The sequence below is a fragment of the Stegastes partitus genome, unplaced genomic scaffold (genome assembly GCF_000690725.1).
Source record: "Stegastes partitus isolate 25-593 unplaced genomic scaffold, Stegastes_partitus-1.0.2 Scaffold191, whole genome shotgun sequence".
NCBI lineage: Eukaryota > Metazoa > Chordata > Actinopteri > Pomacentridae > Stegastes > Stegastes partitus.
Genome location: NW_007577922.1, coordinates 118,473 through 124,155, shown reverse-complemented (window position 1 = coordinate 124,155; position 5,683 = coordinate 118,473).

Genomic DNA, 5,683 nt, shown 5'->3' with positions numbered 1-5,683 from the left:
AATCATTAATCATTTGCCTGTCCTTCTTTCTCCAGGGCTCAGAGATGATGGCAGCTAATTAAGTAGTGTCTGGTGTCAAGTGTGCTAAGAGACCATGTTAGGTAGGGCGCTGTTCTCTCAAACTACTGACTTAAAAAAAAAAAGAAGAAGAAGCGTTTATTCTTTCCAGTCTTCCTTCCCCTAAACTCATCTTTTGTCACCCATTTCTTTGAAACGTAGCGATCTACAGCTCCTTTCCAAGTTTCTCCCCGCTGCAAAATAAAGCGCGGTAAATTATACAGCAGTTCAAACATACAAAATGCTTTGGCTTTGTTCACAGTAAGCTGGTGGAAGACAAATTTTTGGCAGTGTGAGGTGAAGCATTTCAAGTGTGGAGGGGAGAAAAAAAAAATCTGAACATAGTGTCATAAAAAAAAAAAAATGAATAAGCATTTTTCTTCTTCAGAAGTAGAGCTGGTAATGTTTGTATTTATTTTGGCATTATTAAAATGACTACAAATTGTAATTTTTTTTCTTTCTCAAAAAAGGTGCAGGAGTAACATTGAGTTAAAAGAGAGGCTTTGTGTGTGGTAGAACCAAGATGGTAAAGTAACACCCATTAAAACCTAATTTGCACCTTTAGGCAGTTCATTAATATAGTGAATGGTAGAATCACACCAATATAGTCTGTCCTCACCTAAGGGCACCATCTCTATTCATCAAAACACACACACACATTTCTCATTTTCACCAGCATTAGTCACCATTGCTGAGCTAAGGAGCAGCACTAGTGATAGAACAGACGATGTCCTGTCAGCCGCCGTGTGAGGCCGATCTCGTGTCGTTATTTACCACGTGGATGCTAAACAAGGTTTGGTTTGATTTTCAAACAGTGAAACAGTCAGCGCTTCTCAACACTCCTCCTGCCAAGGGATGACATCAAAATAATAGAAATATTTATTATGCCGTCTTACCATTATTGCCATTTTATCAACATGCCACAGGCGTATCATAATTTTTTATTTTTTGAATGGTTTACATTATCATTTGACTTAAATATCTATTTCAGGGAGGTTATCGCTTGAGCGATTGCCAGAGGCACCAGTGATCCAATCAATCAGCGTGACTGAACTTCATACACTCCTTAACTCTCCAACGCAGGCTTTCTCCACAATGCAGGCCACACATAAACAAATATGCCTGGAAACACACACACACACACACACACCCCGGGGCTAGGCCACAAAAGGCTGCAGTTCTGCTCTTCGCCAGCAGATGACCAATTCTCTGTCTTTTTTCCCCAGTGGACTGTTCTGTCTGGGTTCTCCATGAATTTCCCTTTCTTTTCATCACTCTCTGATGTCCAGCTGCTCCTGTCAACACCTTCTTACAGCAAGCAATTCATTGCAACATACTGGCAGCTGAGACCCCTGTGATGAACTTCAATCTGCCGTTTGCAGTGGGGGCTTCACCCTGAGTCGGGCTAATCAAGGGAAACACCCCCTTCCAAGAGGGAGGGCGTCTACAGACAGATTGAGCCCAAGTTACCCCGTAATTACCCTGCCACTGCCCCTCTGCTGCAAGCTGCTGCATCTGAACCCAGTCAGCAGAGGAACAGACACTTTGGTGATTACTTTCCAATCTGTTTAACAGTGAACAACAACAACCTATGTGCTTCCATTAAACCACAACTTTTTTTTTTCTCTCTCCCCCTTTCCTTAAAACATTTTTTAAGGGGTCAGAGCACTAGGCATTTTGTTATGCTTCCTACGGTAACACAGTGCAAATGTCTCTTGCCTCAGGTTTCGATTATTTCCAACTTGGTACAGTCCCTGGGGGGAAGTTCTCGGGGCTTTCTGAATTTTATTAAAGCCTCTACAGCTGATTACTTGGAGTGAGGTGCACAGGTTGGCGCATTTTAGGAGTGGAGTGGAGGCCTGACAGGGTCATGTTTAACATGTCCACAGGCAATCAATTCACCTTAACCCCTCCTGGTACTCCAGCCCTCTCCACCTAAGCTGTCCTTAATAACCAGGCAATGGCGAATTACTGATAAGGCACTGGGGTCTCTGACCTATATATCCCTCCCCGTATGTATTGGAAAAATCCACCCTGAAAGAAGTGTACATTTATAATGCATGGAAGTGGTGAAATTAAACAATCGCACATTGACCGGGTGTGAAATTCACTTTATTCTTCAGTTTGCTGTACATGGGGAATGTGTTTGGCTTTAGCTGTTTGATCAATGGGGGTAAACAGATGGAAATATGTCACATATATGCAGCACATAAAAGGTGAGTGAGAATCAGTACACAGAAAAAAAAGCATATTAGGAAAACAGAAGAGGCTGGATTTTGCCTTTACTTTATACTAAATGTCTTATAAATAACCTAAAATGCCTTATTACGAGGTGAACAGTGATTTGAAAAGCTTGTTTGTTATATTGTTATGTTTTGCTGGACATTCATTAACTCATCTGCTAACAGAGGGTTAGAAGGCTAAGATAGATTTTCTTTAAAATAACAGATTTATTGTAATGCTGGAGTTGTGTCTCGCTTATTTTACTCTGGAAATTTTCTATAGCTCAGTGGTTACACTGCATTTCTTTTACATGTCAGTGACCTCTGTGTAAGTTTTTACTTAACAAGCATGCAAAGGTTCTACATTTGCCCTCATATGACAGTGACTAATTGCCCTGAGGATGCGAGCTGCTTGTTAGGCTAAGGGAGGATTCTCTTGCTCCTCAGCTGGCTAAATTCATTATTTCTCCTTTTCAATTCACTCCACCTCATCTTATAAAGGTTAGAAACCAGATATGAAGATTTTCCTGCTCTAATTGTATGTTGCTAATTTTCCATGCGGACTTGTTCCCAGTTGTGTTTTTCAGCACGGATACCTCACTCGCTGTAACTGTTAGAAGGCACAGCAGCGATTTGACAAGGCATTCATTTGTACAGTTCTGTTTATTACAGTTGAAGCATCCCTGCTAATGCTGCACTGTGGCCACTTCTTTTTCTTTTTTTTAATGTTAAGCAGAGATCCATTTTTGTGCAAAAAAAAAAAAAGAGAGAGAGAGTTGGAGTTTTTAAAACAATGCAATGCAGCTTTTGTCTTCACTATATTACTTTACTTTTAAAACTAAGTGTCCACACTCTGCTTTCAACAGTCTTTCCTGCTCGACTCTTGTTGCCAGCTGTCGTGCCTCGTCCCATCTCTCCGGTCAGGGGCTTGTCGTTTTTGTTCTTTCGCCGAGGTACCTGTGCAGCTGTCAGGGTCGCGCCTGTTTAGACAATTAAGAATGTTAGACGAGAGGAGGTTAGTGAATCACTGAGAACATCAATCTGGCTGGACATTGTGCTCTCGCATTACCACCCCGCTGTTTTGGTATTTATGCCCACTGTTTACACAGAGCACACAGAGGGGGTCCTCCAATCAATGCCATTATCTTTGCTAATACTCCTGGTGCAGCACACCTTAATGATCAAAATTAAGGTGTGCTGCACCACAGAAACTTTACACATGCACAGCAGTTGGAAACAACCTTCCTTCCTTTGTGTTGTGTTATATAACAGCTGATTTCCTGCTTTTATCCTTCTTCTTCCTCCTCAGGATCTCCTCCACTCTGTGCATATACAGCATCTCAGTCGCCTTCCCTTGTGTTCAGCACCATTTCACCCCACCTTCCCCCAACCTTTGCCGCCCCTTTGCCTGTCCCTGGACAGGTTTCAGCATATAAATTTGAAAATGATTTGTCCTGCCCTCTTAATAATAGATGAGAGAGCAGAGTCAGGGTCCCTTCAATAAACTCCATCCTCGCTTTAATTAGTGAACAAAAACGCCAGGCCTGCTGAGGACTCTGGCTTTGGCTCTGTGTTAGTAATTAAAACTGAAACCACCAAAAGGAGAGGAGAGGAGAAGGCTCTATTTTTAACGGGCAGGCTGTTTGGTGCCGAGTGCCCGTATAAGGTTCTGCAATAAAGAGTGATAATGAAGGTGTGAGACCTCTGGGGGCTGACTGGGCGCTCGCTACAATGGCTGCTCTCACACCAGACTGAAATACAGGGAGCAATTAGAGGAGGCAGTGCATAGACTGGCCACCAGAGATTAGTTAACACCTCAGGAGCTCCGCTTCAGGACAGGCACATGCTTGTTTTCTTTCTCTCTCTTTTGCTTTCAAGATAACGCACCAAGGCCTTAATGATGAGATTTATTTTATTCAATTGTCAGACAGATAACGTTTCAAGTGGTCTTGTTGCAGGTTGTGTATAGATGAGGAGAAGGAGGAGGGGTGGGGGGTCATCGATCTTTTTCAAGATTTGTAGTTTTCCTTTTAAATTATTCAAAATGTCTAAACTGTCACCAGCTCCTTTCTCCACATATGGGTTTAGACGCTATGACAAGCGCTGCCTGAGTTGGAGGAGACCTTAAGCCCAAGAACCAATCAAGAGGACATTGTTAATGGAGGCCACATATAAGCCGTTAAGCCAGTATATGCATAATGTTATTTAATTGGAGTCATAAAAAGCCAATTAACCCCCTCCCCCCCCTTCCTCTTACGTTCCCGCTCTCTCATTCTCTGTGTCTTTCTCTGTCCAATTGCTACCAACGCGTGTGCATGTGCGACAGAAATTTTGAGTATGCGATGCTATTGTGCGAATCTGCATTGTTACGCAAAAAACACACTATCTGACACGCTATTATTTTAAGCCACTTCTGGTAGCAAATTAGAAATCCAAAGTCATTCCTTCAACATTCAGATGTGCGTAGGTCTCTATAAATAGGCAAATGAAGAGTGGAGGTTTGTCCTATTGAAATATTTGCAAAAAAGGAGAGACCACAAAGGTGAGGGGCTTCCATGTGATCACTCTTTTTTTTTTTTTTTTGCTTTCTCATTCTCTGAATATACGGATTTTGACAATATATTTGCTCCCAGGAAAATAGCAACAGTGGGTCGCAATATTGGATCTGTCAGGCTCAGGCCATTTAAATTTCAATGCCAGTAAAGTGGGGGAAGCAGACACTGTTAAATATGATGCTTGAATGAAAATCTAAACCCTCCAATACCTCTAAGCAATGTAACTCAATGAGATGAATTAACTGTAAATGCCTCATTCTCTGTGTGAGTGTCTTCCAATTTAAAATCTCATTATTCATATAAGATCCTGAACAAGGTGACTCTTAGGATAGATCGAATAAGTGAAGATAATCTTACCGGACAGTTTTATGCAAATAGGAAATGTATTGAATCAACTATGAGGAGAATGGGGAATCAAATAAGCTAATAAAGTAGAGTTAGGATGAAAAACACCATGAATAATGTTTCCTCCCTATCTCAGCTCAGTGCTTATACCGCTGCCTGTGAAGTTACAAAGTGTATTAATTCAAAGGATGCTGTCATTTAATGTGCATTCTCTTTAGTATTTTGTGAGTAGTATTAGCAGTCCGCTTCAATAAGCTTTTTCAATGACGCTAAATCAGTGAGCTGCTTAATCTCTGTTGCCGCAATCTCCAAATCATCACGGTTACAATATCTTAATATTTATTCCCAAATTACAGGCAGCGCTTTTTTTTTTTTTTTTCCTGTTGAATAGTGGCGTAATTTACACCTTGAGTGCAGGTAATAATAGCTGCTATTATTACTCTGTAGCAGTTAGTTTCCCAAACAGACCTGAGACAGAGTAACCACTAATAAATGTTTGTCGGA